The 17,070-nt window shown below is 35.8% G+C and overlaps 1 protein-coding gene across 2 annotated transcripts in view; it reads left to right on the forward strand.

Annotated features, from left to right (window-relative positions):
- The window catches only part of mtd (TLD domain-containing protein mustard), a 1,050,893-nt gene that overhangs the window by 104,571 nt on the left and 929,252 nt on the right, over positions 1-17,070 (forward strand). Inside the window, exon 1 of one of the 2 annotated variants that reach the window (XM_081769479.1) lies at positions 9,261-9,385. The exons of the other annotated variant lie outside the window; for it this stretch is intronic. The gene's annotated coding sequence lies outside the window, so the exon portion shown is untranslated. Of the gene's footprint in view, positions 1-9,260; positions 9,386-17,070 lie in introns of those variants that run through there. 2 annotated transcript variants of the gene reach the window in all.

Below are 17,070 nucleotides of genomic sequence, written 5' to 3' on the forward strand. Positions count from 1 at the left end.
AAACTTTTAGTTTGTGTTTTAGTTAAACTTAAAGCACACGCTACAAATTCGATTTTCTAATGTTATTGCTGACACTACTACTATATTTTTAGATTGCTCCTTAGCAACTATTGCACTGTTTCACTTTAAAAGTCGAGAATGTATGTGAGTTTGTTGATTTACTGTATCTCACGTTAAGGAAATGTGTCTTAAGATATATTTCTTTCTCGCTTTGTCTGGTTCTCTAAAAAGGAATCCTGTAATTGCCCAAATTATATTATCTTTTCCATAAAAATTTTAGGCCTCTGTTTGACACACAAAAAAAGAAAAAAGAAAACCTTAGGAGCGTTCACACTTAGGACTAGGCTAGTCGACAAAGCGTTACCCCCCACAGTGAACGCGGCCTAAGTGGCTAAACGGTAATTTTAGTTTCACCAAAGTTGTAAATCATACTATGAGCCAGTCAGGGTTTCCAGGTCTTTTCTTTTCATTTCCCGCGCCAGAAGTGGTAGACCTGGATTCGATTCTAGGCAGGAGGTTATGTGGTTAGGGTCCCACGTTGAGCTGTAGTTCACGTCTGATGTAGCCTCGCTGATATAGTCGAAAGAGACGAAGCAAGAGGCATTTTCTTAAAAATTTCCTCTGTATCGAAAACAAATATTAGACCCCAATCAATAACTTCCAACATTTACACTACTTTATACTTTACTAGCTATGCACGTGCCTTTGGAGAATGGGGTTCCGGATTCGAATCCTGTGGGAGATCATTGAAAAGTTTCAGCGCATAAAGGTAGTTTAGATTCCACCTTAAACTGTAGGTTCACATCTTGTATAGCTTCGGTGCTGAAAGGACCGCTAAATTCCAAGCCACTAAGTATAAAATTTACATCATGATATTTTTAACCAATTCTCTGGTTTAATCTTTTAATTTTTTTCCTCTCATGATTTTGGCTTCTTCTGAAATTCCTACTCTCTTCCAATTTTAGCACCTTATTTTCAGTTTCAGAACAAAGTTGATAAAACACGAGCAGTTACAGTTAAAATAAATAAATAAAATAAAATAAACATATCTTTCCCAGGAATATTTCTAAGCTGCATGGAAAGAAATGTCTGGAAACTGAAACATTATGTGTTTGTTTTACAAAACTAAGTTTCGAAATAATTTGGCAACGTAGTTTTTCGGTCATTTCAAAGACTGGAAAGAGAATAAGATGTATTGAACCCCAATTTAAAATTATGGTCTTTGCTGTTTAAAACATTTTCGATATACCTAAGTACCAAACTATTAGAGGTGGCATTTTCCGCCTTTCTACTGTGCACACATCTATGGCTTAAACCATCTAAGGGCAATTGTTCCATCATCCACCCCATAAAATGACGCATAGGCGACTCTGGCCCTTTCGGACTGTTGCGCCTGAAGGTTTGGTATATATTAGGTATATTGGAAGTTGGCACAACTTTAACAAAGTATTTATTATTATTATTATTATTATTATTATTATTATTATTATTATTATTATTATTATTATTATTATTATTATTATTATTATTATTATTATTCATAGTGAACATCAATTTGGCTCGATGTAGCTCTACTTAACAGTATTAAATGAAATCATAAAATAAGAATATTCTTACCTTCTTCATTCTGAGAATTCCGTTCCATTCCCTTTCAGTCTGGAACAAATATCGCAGCCACTTCTCTTCACATTTTTATTTTTAAGTCACGATTCATGTAGTTCGGATCTCTTAAATCATATAGGCATGGCATATTTTGTATTTCGATTATAAACGCCTCTGTGTTAAACACACTAACCATGACTGGATATGTACACAGGACACGTTTTCAAACACAACTGATAATTTCTCTTTGTGATTACACTTGTGGTTATCTGTTTGGGGGTGGAGTTCGAGCTTCGGAGATAGGGGCTCAAATTCAAGTTATTTCGTTGTTTCATCTTTTGCCTAAAGCCAAATATTTTGCTTATAGATTACCATGGCATCAGCTAACTGTCAATCAAGTGTATCACGAGAAATCACCCTATTGTGTTACATAGATTTTTCTGTAATTAGCTAATTTTTCGGAATTTCCTTCTATTTTTGTGAATTTTCTTTTGTTATACACACATACTTTATAATAGCAGAGTTCCATTCTCTGCACAAAGCGTCTTCCAAGCAGCTGTTTCTTGCTACAATCCCCTTGCCTGGCAACACGTCTTTCTTTTCTGTCCTTCCTTTTGAAATCTTTTAAACAGCAGGCGGTCTATTGTTCCGACCTGCACCAAATACGCTCGAGCCGGCGTTTTTTCAGCGATTTTATTGCTTTCGCGTTCATGTTTAGCCGCTCAGATTTAAATACATGGTCAGCGTATTTCAAGCATACGCAGGAGCAATAAATACGCTTTGCGATCGCTTAAAGTAGCCGGGGACTTAGAGGATGCTTTTCTCCAAAACAGAAATAAACCCTGTAAAGACAGAAAAGGAGATCACGCGATTCCATGTATAGGGTATGGAATATTTGCAGTAAGAAAAGCTACATATCCTTTTATTTAACAGACGTACTAGTATTACAATCTCATAAGAGCCATTCTAATAATAGTAGATATAATTCTAATAATAATAATAATAATAATAATAATAATAATAATAATAATAATAATAATAATAATAATAATAATAATAATAATAATAATAATAAGACAAGACGGGTGTAAAGATTTGAGGTCTGACATGTAGGCAAAAGGCAGAAAAAGTGACTAAAATAGAAATTAAAAAGAAGGTAAATGCGCGCATATACCATATTGAATATTTGAAAACTACGATCGATGCAGGGACGTACGCAGGAGTGGGTACTGGGGGTACATACCCTCCGAATTCCCGACTTTCATATAAATTTGACCTAATTTAGGGATGGTTTTTACAAATTTTAATAAAATTTATCCTCATATTAAATTTGGACTTCCCAAACGCTTTGGATGCCACCCAAAATAGATTTCTGCGTACGTGCTTGGATGGATAGATATAGGCCTGTCCAATAGCGTACGTCCAATGTAAAAATATATCGGAATATTGCACAGGTTTAGCTCTGTTTCCATGTATTGTTTAGCACTGTGCTGGTAAGGTCTTATTTTTCTTTTTTCTTTTCTTAACTGAACAGTATTTTTTTTTTTAACTGAAGAAAATTTCTTTATGATTACTTCATTCTCGAGATTCAAGGAATCACAAACGCCGTAACGACGGACAGACAATGCGAATATTAAAGCGACTTCTTTTCTTACAAAGAATAAATATTAATACACGTTGCATATCCTCATTCGTTCTACCTATCGGTGAAGATGGATCGACTTCGGTGTGGTACATCTTGGTAACCTTCTTTGACACTGGATTATGTAAGAAATGCATCTACTAGGAAGTTTAAAATCAATATGTGAACAAAAAGAAGTTATTTTTTAAGAATGCTACGAATGTTAGTGAAATTATATAGCAATGTGTGATATTTGAATGGAACCGTCTTTTGTTTTGTGATATACCTAGAAATAATAGACTGCTGTCATCAAGAAATGTTCATAGATTTTTTTTTCTTTACGAAAGATGTTCATAAACATTTAATTGATATCCAATGAGATCTTCTTTTAAGGATCACCAATTAATTTCCCATAGATTACTTGTCCCTTCTTCCAGTGGCGTAGCTACAATGGAGCGAGTGGAGCAGTTGTTCCGGGGCGCACACTAAAAGAGCGCAAGGGCGAAAAAAGAATAGACGAAGTCAGTTTAATATGAGCAGTCCAAAAATATGAGCAGCACGAAGCTTAAATTCACACAGCACACACATACTTTGCGCAAGAGGAAAACAACGAAGTTCGTAGCATTGTTTGGGGTTTCATGAATTTGCAGAGAGGAGCCCAAGTTCGTTCGCTGCAGTTGTTGTGAAATAACAGACAAGTTTACAGGTACCGGTACGTAGAATAATAATAATAATAAAAAAAAATGTAGTCTTCTGGAGCTGTAGTTAAATCAGGGTAATGGATAATAAGCTAAAGCTTGGTATCCATGCGTTGTATATAATTTGTCACTAGATTTATAGTCAATTCTGTTTATTAACAAAATACCAGTCTTCTGTTGACTTCTTTCCTATAAACAGACTTGCCAACTACAACACGTTAAAATATCATTAGCAGTCGGTGAAATATGAGCTTTTGAATTCAGTTTAATGTGGACACACACACACACACACACACACACATATATATATATATTTGGTCTAGGAATTAATTCGTGCGGGTGGACAAGAGATGGCGCAACGAACGGAGCGTCCCACAGTTCCGTGTATCCACACATGTGTTGCAAACCCCTGTCATCGCGTATCGTTCGTAGTATAGGGCAGTGGATTAAAGCGTCAACAACACCAGTTTGTAGTTAAGTGAACATGGCGCAATTTGTGCCTGATAAAGTGTTTTTGCGGGGTGTCCTGCTGCATTACTTTAACATGCAGAAAAGTGCGACTGAAAGTCATCGTATTTTGGTGGAAGTGTATGGTGACCATGCTCTAGCTGAGCGAACGTGTCAGAAGTGGTTTGCACGGTTTAGAAGTGGTGATTTCGGCTTGGCAGACCAGGAGCGAGCTGGACAGCCAAAAAAATTTCAAGACGAAGAATTGACAGCATTGCTCGAGCAGGATTCGTGTCAAACGCAGGAACAACTTGCAGCAGCATTAGGCGTTGATCAAACAACAGTCTCCAAACGCTTGAAAGCCATGGGAATGATTCAAAAGATGTCACATTGGGTTCCACATGAATGGAAAGACAGAGACGTTGAAAGACGAAAAACCATTTGCGAATTGCTGCTTCAACGACAGAGCAGAAAGGGGTTTCTGCATCGAATTATTACGGGTGATGAGAAGTGGATCCATTACGAGAACCCTAAACGAAAAAAGGCCTGGGTGAAACCAGGTGAACCAGGTCCATCACAACCAAAACGAGATATTCACTGTGCAAAGGTTATGCTGTGCATATGGTGGGATATGAAAGGTGTGGTGTACTATGAGCTGCTGCAACCGGGTGAAACTATGAATGGAGAACGTTATCGACGACAATTAATGCGTTTGAAGCAAGCTCTGGCCAGAACACGACCAGAATGGGAGAACAGACATGATAAACTTATTGTTCAACATGATAACGCTCGCCCACATGTCGCAAAACCGGTCAAAACCTATTTAGAAAATGTCGGATGGGAAGTTTTACCCCACCCGCCGTATTCACCAGACGTTGCTCCTTCGGACTACTACTTGTTCGATTGCATGAACAACGATTTGATTGGACAGCGGTTTACTTCTTCAGAAGATATCGAAACATGGGTCTCTGACTGGATCGCTTCCAAGGATGAGGACTTCTTTCGCCACGGAATCCGTACATTGCCTGACAGATGGGCGAAAGTGGTGGCTAGCGATGGACAATATTTTTCTTAAGGTATTTATGTATTTTGTGTTTGTACTACAGCTTCAATGTGTGCGTACCAACCGCACGAATTAATTCCTAGACCAAATATATATATATATATATATGTATAAAGTAATGAGAGAAATGGACGTGAGGAGCTTTTGCAGATGTCAACTGAAGTAGACATTCCGTAATAACATAATTTGTAACAACATGGATGATATAAATTCTACAATCTTCAAGTTCGTAAGCAGCTTGGATACATTTAATCCATTTCCAATCTATCACCTCAGCCCTGTGTGGGAGGGGGGTTGCCACAGTTTATGTGTGCGGAAAATGTGAACAAGCAGACATCTATAAAATAAATCTAAAGCTCAAGTGGATAATAATAGTTCCATTGAAGAAAAAACGCTAGAAATGCTACGACAAGAAAGAGCATAGGCTCATCCTCACAGTGTGAGAAGAATGATAGTATTTGCCATATTTGTGAAAGAAAGTTTAATGAAGACTCCAAAGGGGAAGAATGAATCAAGTGTGATATGTGCCAGGACTGGTATCATGTCCTTTGTGTGAACGTTTAGTGCCCTGAGTTCTTTCTTTGTGATTATTATAGCAGATTTAATGCTTAGTTATTTATGACATACCAATAGACAGGACTCTTGAAATGAACTGTGTTTTACGTGTATGTGCAATGGAATTTTACGTGTATGTGCATGGGTTTTCACGGGGTTATCCCGTTTCCTCCCACTTTCTTCATTCCACCATTTCATTCATTACTCATCATCACCGTCTCCTTTAGCCTAACCGGCATAACCGTGGGAGGTAAAACTCAAAGATTTCATTTCATTTTTTCTTTAAAGAACAAGCTGACTAATTGTACGTAAAAACTAGCTAATAACATTTTTCCTTTGGTTTCCTTTACCATATATCACTAACAAATTATACATTCTTTAAATGAAAATTCATTAATTTATTTATTTTCTTATACATCATACACCTTACAGAGATTGATAAGGAACTTCCTGGTGGTTACTCTAGGATTAGCGTACGCACCTTCGGGAGTCGTTCGGATCCGACATTAATCTGTAGATCCAGGTCTCATATAATTTTGGTGCTAAACAAAGACGCTAACCTATAGATCAATCAACCAATCAAAAGGTTTATATCCAAATCATTTTCTTCAAAGTTTACTTGTATTCTGTCGGACCATCAGCATTATGGACTATCGCCCAACATAGCAACTTCTACTGTAACAAACTGTGTTTGAGCACACGCATTAAAATTCCACCCATTCCATCGTGAGCCAGTGAGGTATTTGTTGAAGTTGATTTAAGAGTCTTCATCCCGGCAAAATTAAGATACCGCTAATTTTACAGTAATTATGTGATATCTTCAAATAGATAAAAAAAAGATAATCGAAATGTGGAACAAGAGCGCCCTAGACAATAATATTTTACATGAGAAACCGTTATCACGATTCACTTATCTGCTTTCGATTTCGAGCCATTTTGAAAATCGGCATTTATTTTCGCGTTTCTAAACAGCTGAAAACGGAAAGCCACTAGGTGACTTGTGATAACGGTACCTCACGCAAAATAATATTGTCTAGGGCGCTCTTGTTCCATATTTCAATTATCTTTTATCTATTTGAAGATATCACATAATTACTGTAAAATTAGCGGTATTTTAATTTCGCCGGGATGAAGACTCTTAACAGTTATAATATGTAATAATATTGTCCAGGGCGCTCTTGTTCCATATTTCAATTATCTTTTATTTATTTGCAGATATCACATAATTACTGCAAAATTAGCGGTATTTTAATTTCGCCGGGATGAAGACTCTTTAACAGTTGTAATATGCAGACATTCATGGGCTGGCGTCAAGTGTTTCTACAAGAATGTCATGAAAGGAATAACACATTTTCCCGTTTCCTTCTTTATGTCATGACAAAAGTAAAGGGATTATCCGGTAATATGTTTAAAAGCTTTATCTACAGTATGTGGATCAGTCCCTGACTTATTGACTCAGTACAAATGAGGAAAGTCCTTCCGATGGATGGAGATTACAGTAGGTTCCTGGAACTAGGTAGCATTTATCTGCACGTTTTTGTCCACCTTACGTATCTCCAATTTCCCTTTGCAACCATATCATATCCACTCTTCCTATTGCACACACTACTCTGTAGGACTAACACAAGACAGTCATAGTGAACAAATATTCAGTGTTAGTTAATAACTTACAAAATGAAATGACATGTTTAAATTATTGTCGCAAGATTTTGCTCTTTACAGTAAAGGAGACGGATAATAATTAATGAAAATGAATGCGTATGAAGCAATTGGTGGAATGACAATGTGGAAGGAAACGAGAGAAGCCCTTGCAAACCCATGGACACAGTGTTGTCCATCATACACTCACATGGCTTGGGATCGAATCAGAGACCCCTTGCACCAGAGGTGAGCGCTCTACCACTGATCTACCGTGCTCTTCAATCACTAACAAGATGACGTGTTGCACTAAAAGGTGTTTCCATTATTTTGATAACTTATGACCTTCATTTATAGCTGCACCGCAGTCCAGTTTTAAGAAAGAAAATCTCCCATTCCTCTTAAAAGGATTTTCTCAGACCTCACAGGGTCCTGACTCCGCGAGAATTAAATTTCAATTTTACTTTCTCAAGAAGCAGAGAAGATAAGTTCAATAACTGAGAAAAGTTGAACGAGTGGAGAAAATGTTGTTGTTAAATAAAGTGGTCAATATTCAGTGTAGAATTTAAAATCATTAAAACGGTAGTACAGCGAGCCTCCAAATTGGAATAGCTCAGATGGATTGAAAAACTCATTTAACGTATTTGTTCACGCTCAGCGAGACGTGGATCCAAGGTCTATTAATTATATTCCTAAACAATTAGTTTTGTATGTGAAAATATTAAGGGTGAACCGCTCTTGAGAAGTGGCAGCGAATAATCTCTCGAGGGAACTTAACATAAAGAAATTGCAATTTTCATACTCTTGCTGATAATCTGTCTCAGTTAAATGTTTGCATTTAAAATGTTACTACCAGCGCAGTAATGTAATTTTAAGCAATATCTTACGAACAATAAAAATGAAACGTGATATCGCATGATTCCGTGAAAGACAGTTTCTCTTACCATTTTTACGTATATTGTAAGTGCCATTGGAAAATATATATTACAACCAACATATTTTATTCGGTTCACAAAACAGTTTGTAGCGTATATAAATCAATTACCGTGTAGTATATATTTTCAAAGATAAATCTAGTCTAGTCTTAAACAAATAGGTTATTGTTATTTTATAAGAAAATTTCTATTATAAATCATACTTTTTGTGTGTGTGTGTGTTTACATTATAAATTTTAATTTTCGATTTTGTCTTGTATGTATTTCTCTCGGAAAATTAGTGGTGTTTTCTCTCTCTCTCTCGATTGTAGACTTGATGTCGTACTTTTGTCTAAAATATTTGACAGAAAGGGTGGCAGTATCTTTTATCCAGATGACGAAGATGCATATTTGTTAGCAAGTACAAAAACCTTCTTTTATTCAATTTTTATAAACATGGATTATTAAGCAACGCGATTTTGCCTCTCCTTCCCGAGATACTTCGTGTATTGATTAAGCCTTATAACATCAGTAGTTGGCAACACTGAATTAAACTTCCTTGGAAACTGTATCTGGCTCGCATGATTGGTTCACGCTTCCGCCGGCGTGTGGCGCTCCTAGAAACTCTGTCGAGAGTTACCGGTTTTCGGGGAAAGGTAGGCAAACGCGGTTTGAGTCGGTCTGAAACGGAACTCGATGCCTATTCGTCCTTTCTTTCGGATAGAGAGGAACAGCTGCTTCAACGTTCAGCTGATTTGTCATCATTGAGTGAGACAGTTTTATTTCTCGAGAGTAAATAGTATCATTAGTTTTGTTTCGTGTCCTTCGTTGTGCTGCAGTAGCACAGGTAAGAATGGATGTGATTTCATGTAGTTGAGTAGTAACATCGTGTATGTAATCTGTTTATTTGTGTGAACAGACTGTGTTTTTCCCTCCTTTCGTATGTGACAGCGAAGTGAACAAGATTTTTATGAAGTTATTTATGATAATCTAGTATTCAGTTTCATTAGTAAATAATAATAATAATAATGTACTTAAGTAGTTATTTTTATCAGTTATTAAAATGTGTTATATTATGATAAGCTAAAATTGTTATCTTCGCATACAAGACATTTTTCAAGGTTACTCATTTCGATGTCTCAAGACTTGCTTCCATGGCTTCGTTTATTTTGATCAAGTAAATATTGTAACTCACACTTGACAATAGTAAGAAACATCTGTGTTACTTATTTTTTCTCGTCTGATGCCTGTTGAAAAAGGTAATGAACGTAATACTGTATTCTCCAAGTCTATTATTTTAAGTTTTCAAACTCAGATATGCTATTCAAATAAAACTTGTTGCGTCCCAAAGAAAAAGTTATTTTTTTTAAAAGTAAAATCATTATAGTCTACTGGAAGGACGAATCAATTCTGTACATTTTTCTTATAAGACTTCGTTGTTAAAATATTAAGTCTTTCTGTATTTGACGATAATGCAAACCTCTATTTGTTGAATAATTATCTTTTCTTAAAGTTGAACTTGCTTTATTTCCGACAAATGATATTTACTTTTGATGAATGCACATCGTTGAAAACGAATATTTCAAGATAGTGGTCATGGCTCTCTTGAATGTTTTGTTATGATCGAAGTGAAAGTGAAAAGAAATCATTTTCAAGGTCATGAAAATTCTCTTCTTTTTTTTTTCCTTCCAAACTTCTAATTCTTGATTGATTTGGCGGGCGTACCACTGTGTTGTTTGGTAGAATAGTTGATGTCTAAATTCACATTAGCTAGCTCGTTACATCATTGTGTTTATACAAAAACAGGAATCTTATTATTATTTTCAGAGTTTACAATACCATCGCTGTTTAGAAATATTGCCTTGCCCTTCAAAATCATTGTATTCTTGACTGCTTTCTTTCTCAATCGTAATGGAGTTCTGTTTCAGATTGTGTATGATATATATAGTGGCGGACCCAGGATATGATCAAGGGAGGGGCTAAACTATAGTTTCCCGTTTTATCCAGTGTAAAGCAGGATTGAATCCCATTTTATCCAGTGTATACCTGAGCGTCAAGGGGGCGCTATAGCCCCTATAGCCTCCTTGGATCCGTCACTAGAATACATAGATTATCTGTAACCATTATATTTGTTCCAAAATAAACATCGGACAGATTGACAACAATATCTTTCAAGTCTTTAGCGATTTTGAGCAACAAAGTAAACTCTGTAGATAATGTTGCTACCATTCCCAAAGTTACCGGTATTAGCCATGACTTCCAAGATATATATATACAGAGAAAGAGAGAGAGGTCCAATATATATCAATCAGAAATTTTCTTGTAGCCTTTATATCTGGACTACACTACATATACCTAGTGTAGCCAAACCCAAACTATCACTTAACTCAGTTTGATGTGCTTATTCCGTAGAAAATATGTAAAATCGATTTAGTGTCCGTTAAAGCAAATTTGTGGCCCCTGATCCTAAAACTAATTATTGGCTAATATCGCAGTGTTTTGAATTTTTTCATTCCTAAAATTCTTGTTAATTCTTTAATATTATTAGCAAGTGACAAAAAAATATCAATTGAGAGATCTCACTTAGCTGAACAAAATTATATTGAGTTTAAAACCTTATGCGTAGTTTTTAAAAAAAAATCCATAAAAAGTTCCGATTCCGAGTAAACCTGTAAACCGATGCTGTACAAAAACCAAGCCGCCTATTAAGGTTAAAATTTATATCCTCATCACATTCTTCATTATATTATACTAGAAAGACGATCGTGAATAATACAGTTAATAAGATACTTGTCCAAAATTATCATTGACTCTCTAAAAGTCTCAATTTACAATTATAAGATATATTTCAATCCTTAGATCACATGAAGCTGAGAAAATGAAATGCTTCGGAGGGGGAGATGGGAGAATATTCTCGTGGAAATTTTTGGAGAAATTCGAGATTTTTTTTATGGCGCTAAAATGTATTTTGTTCGTAGCCAATATAATTCACAATTTTAATCCCACTGAAACAGATTCTTATGTACTGTATATGTGAAAAGAATCCTCTGTAAACTGGTATTCTTCTATCTTTTCTCCTGACGGTGACACACACTCCAAACAATGACACACATACTCCTAACAGTGATATGCACACTCCTAACAGTGACACAGATATTCCTAACAGTGACACAGATATTCCTAACAGTGACACATATACTGCTAACAGTGACATATATATACTTTTAACAGTGACACACATACTTCTAACAGTGACACAGATACCCCTAACAATGACACAAATATTCCCAACAGTGATACAGATACTCCTAACAGTGACAAATACTTCTAATAATGACACAAATACTCCGAACAGGGACACAAATACTTCTAACAATGACACAGTTACTCCTAACAGTTAAACTTATACTTCTAACAGTGACATAGAGCTAGCAGTGACTCACATATTCCTAACAGTGACATAGATACATCCAACAATCAAACATACACTACATGAAATATCAATAAATATTTGCATTGCCCTGTGCATTCTTGTTATTCTGATAGGTTATTATCCATAATTATGTAATTTGCATGTTCACTTCTTTCAGCGGCCTAACTTAGATTTTTTCTGGGGGACAAGCATTAATACGCGTAGTTGGCCCCTAGAAAAGTTGTTTTGCTAATTCTTGGGCCCCCTATTACCACTATGATCTTACTCTTTAGGAGCCTCTAGGCCCTCCCGCACGGTAAGGTCTGCGAGACCGTTAGTTGCGCCCCTGGGCCGGTTTCATACAAGACAAATGAATTAAGGGGACAATATTGACAAATCTCAAAGCCATACAAATAAATATTACTTTTAGGGCCCCTAATAGTAGATTTTTTTTTTTTTTTTTTTTTTACTGAAACGGGCCCAAGACTCGTTTTTATTTTATTTACCTTCTGTGTGCGGTTTTATTTGTGTAATGTAGTGAACCTGTTTGATGCTTCATTTATAGTTTCATGTTCATGTCGTATATGGAGTAAGAAAATTTTGTCTTAAAATAGGCCCCCCTCGAACGGCGGGGAGCTTCCCTGGGCCTGCTCCCACAAGTTACAGCCCTGATTTCTTTAATTGTGCATGTCTAAAGATTTTCTAGTTACTGCGGTTATGGAATGTTATTACTCCGCTTGGAGAATTAAACAGAAAGAAAACATACGAGATTCGCTGCATACGAGGTTACGTGTCTGCCTAGTGTGACTAAAGTTAAGCTGTGAAATTTTATTCCTTATTAAGAATGCATAGGAAATCAATAATGGCAAACTTCTCTGTTACAATGTATTGATTCTTTTATTGTAATGTAACAATATGACTTTCAATATAAGTCCGTTAGTCAATACTTAGGACTTTCTTAGCGATTGAACTGGGCAGGATTTCCAAGCAACTGATTTGCGAAGTGGCCGAAACTACTTACTTAAATTCTATTCATAATATTTCGTCACGGAAGTCCCGCGTTCGCTTCCCATCGGGAACTCATGTGGTTAGGATCCGTTCCATTTTCCTGCGTACTAAATAGGTAAGTTCTATTCTACATCCATAATTTTGTTATAAACAATCTGCTTATCATAGGATTTAAAGCATTTATATGGATGAAAACTTACTGAATTCTAATAGCGCTGCTGATAATGTTATATGAAGTAGTGTGACGTGTGTCTATTATCGTAGGTAAATTTTTGCCTTCTCATCATTTTGGTGTGTCTAACCAACAAATAAAAACGTGCAAACCTGTGAACTGAATGACCAGCTGATCATAGTGGCAGAAAACCAACGATAATACCCATGCTTACATGATATGACACTGTAACAACACAAAGCAATGCGTTAAAAAAAACAATATTAAAGAGGTTTAGTCAGGTAGAATAATATAGATGAAAATGTAAAATCTTTTATTATGTTGCAATAAAATTTTAAACCTATAACTGCGTCCACAAAGGACATTTTTATCTTTGAGTTCCCTCGTGGCAAATTGATTAACGTTAATTTCTTTGGGCAGGAGACAAGAGTTCGGCTTTTGGTGGGAACTCATATAGTTCGGATCCCAAGTTAATCTTCAATTGCGCCTCTCATATAGCCTTGCAGCCGAAATAGCGTTAAACTACAATATAAATAAGCCATATTATTTTCCCTCCACGTAATTTTACACTACGTACACTTTATATTGTTACTAGCCTTCGGCTAGCTGGGGAATTCGCTCTCCACCAGACCCCAGAATTTACTCGGCCTACAGCCTCGCACTTATCCTATTCTTAATGTATTTATAAACTTAATAGATTTCGAGATATGGCTATCTTATTATAAGAATTGCAATCCCCATTCTTTTTTCTTCCCGGGAGCTCATGTGGTTCGGATTCCGCGTTAATCAGTAGATCCACGTCTCATATAGCCTTGCTGCTGAAAGGGACGCTAAACTCAACTCAACTCAACTTTTTTCTTCCCTTCTAACGGGAACATCAAAAAATGCTCAAACACGTCTTTAATTAGCATGTCTCTGCTCTTAAATGATTTCGAGATATAGCCACCTTATTTTAAAAATTACAACCCCACCCTTTTTTATTTCGGCTTCTTTTCTTCCTTTCTAAGGGAAACATCTAAAAATGATGAAACACGTATTTAATTATCTTAAATTAAAAGCCTAACTACCAACTTTCATACCTCTAACCTAAAAGAATTTCGAGATGCGACCATTTTATTTTAACAGTTGCAACCCCCCATTCTTTTTTTCTTCTCTTGCAAAGAATTATAAAGAGACTCTGAAACACGGCTTTAAATATTTAAAATGAAAAATCTAAAAACCAATTTTCATGTTTCTACACAGTAAAAAATGGTTGTGTTAATTCAAGTCAAATTTAACACAGGGCAGTGGTTCCAGCGTAACTACCACTATGCGGTGTTAATTCAACACAGACTCCGCGGTGTTAGCGTTTAACACAGGCGGTGTGTTACGTTTTCAACACACAACAGGTGTTGAGCGGTGTTAAATTCGGATCTGTGTTAGTATTTTCGGTGTTGATTCGACACCATGTCAGAGTCGGTAGTGTGGGGAAAAGTGTTGAGTGTTACTTGTGGCGGTGTTGCATCAACACGAAGAAAGCAACACAGTGTGTAGTCTGTTAATTATTTTGTGTTAATATTACACCATATCAAGTATCAATATAACGCAGTCCCTGTGTTACTTCAATATGATTTTCTTATTATTTCAACACAAAATCTGTGTCGTAATTCAAGGTCAAAGTCGTATAAGTAACACCGTTTTGGTGTTAATTCAACACTCCGTGTGTTAAAATTCAAGGTTAGACCAGCAGATTAACCCGGTTTTGGTGTTAGTTCGACTCCACTTCTGTGTTACTACGACATGATGTTAAAATAGCTCCGTGTGTGGTATTGATGTAACCATTTTCCTGAGTTGGAAAACCATGTGGTGTGCATGCTCACGCTTACCACAGATTCTAATTTTAAAATAAGAATAGTAAAGTACAGAACACTTCATGTACAAAATCTTCATAAATTTTTTGTCGTCCTCCCCAACATTTATTGTGAAGTATTTCTTGATAGTGCGAAACACAAGCTTCACCAACATCTTGTTCAAGAATGATAGGAAACTCTTACCTATATCCTTATAATATGTTTGCCTCTTAATCGTGATTCTACTTGTTTTCCGCCATTTTTGAAACACATTCCCCGGTGTTGACAGGTGAGCTCTATTGTAGTGTAGAAGTGACCGTAATACTGTGTCGTTTCTCGCTGTTGACATATTTCTTCAGAAACATTATGTAAAATAACTGAGAACACATCGCGCGCTTTGCACGTTGAAATTTTGCGAATACCTGGATTTGTTTAAGTATTTCTTTCTACTGTGTTTGTCTTCAGCTTCAATTCATAAGCATTTATACGAAAAATTAGATGCCCAACATATTTGGCAACCACGCAGAAAACAACACCGAAGATTCTACACTTATGTTAATTTAACACACAGGCTATGTGTCATTTCAACTACCGGCATTTGACACACAACCCCAAATGGAGAGTGAGTTGTTCTAATTACCTGTTTGTGTTTTATTTTAACATAATCGTGTTAATACATAGGCATGTCGTTGAAATAACACAACGATTTTTACCGTGTAACCTTAAAGGTTTTCGGGATATGCCATCCAATTATAACAATTTTAACTCCACCCTTTTTCTTCCCGCCTTTTTATTCCCTTCTAGGGCAAATCTCAAAAATCAGTGACACACATATCTAATTATTTTAAATGAGAGGTCGAAATACAGAATTTTATGTCTACACTCTACGCTCTCAAGGATTCTGAATTTTCTGCCTGTAGCTTTGGAATTTCTGTAAAAGTATTATTTGAATAAAAACTATAATAACTTCAGTACCACACATTAACTTCACTTTTGTCATAACACATCAATGGATACTATCCAATCTTCATTACGTGCATTTTATGTAATCTGGAAGTGATTAAACCTTGTGGATTAAGTGAAAGATTAGGCGGTGTAAACATCAGTTTGTGGACTACTGTGAAACCTTTCTTTGATACAAGTTGAGAGACCTTTAGTTTGACATTTTAAAATCCTGTGAAATTCACTTACTAGCTGTCCAGGAGGTGTGGGAAGAAATGAAATATGTCAAGGGTATTTCAACTGGTGAAAACATCAATATCCTTCCAACAATATTATAAATTCAGCTGTTGTTCTACAAGCCATTGATTCATTAAATACTACAACAACAACAACTACTGCTACTACTACTACTACTACTACTACTACTACTACTAATAATAATAATAATAATAATAATAATAATAATAATAATAATAATAATAAATGAACTTAGTTTCGTATTGTAAAATATAGTAAATTTCCAAACTACAGTATTAAGTACTGAAATAGGAATGAATAGATCTATATTTTCTGGTAGCACTAGACGAATAAGGTAAAAGGTGGAGCCTGTTCTTAGAACGCTGAATCCATATCATAAATAGCTTCTCCCTGTAGCAATTAATACTGAAAGTTGCATTAGATTTTACTACTTTGGCTTCAGGAAAAGAATAAGAGCTTTGATAAAATCTATTCTTGAGGTCCTAAATCCCTATCAAAAGCCATTTGTCGCCCGCTATCACTGGTTTTGCTCTATGATAACCAATATTGAAAAGAATAAGATCTCTGATAAAGTGTATTTTAGAGATTCTGAATCCCTATCAAAAACCATTTGTCGACTCCTATCATCGTTTTCACACTATGGGAACCAATATTAAAAAGAATAAGAGCTGAGATAAAGTCTATTCTTGAGGTACTGAATCTATATCAAAAGCCATTTGTCTCCCCCTATCATTGTTTTTGCTCTATGAGAACCAATATTGAAACCGAATTGATATAGCTTTTTACCATTTCCGTTTGTATAGTCGCAGATGGAATCTATTCTTGCCGTACTGACAAGTAAACCTTACGTTTGGGTGAATCGAGTTGCTGACTGAGACACATATGAGAAAGTAGTACTAAATGTGGTCAGT

Source organism: Thermobia domestica, chromosome 8 (genome assembly GCF_964235325.1).
Source record: "Thermobia domestica chromosome 8, izTheDome1.hap1.1, whole genome shotgun sequence".
NCBI lineage: Eukaryota > Metazoa > Arthropoda > Insecta > Zygentoma > Lepismatidae > Thermobia > Thermobia domestica.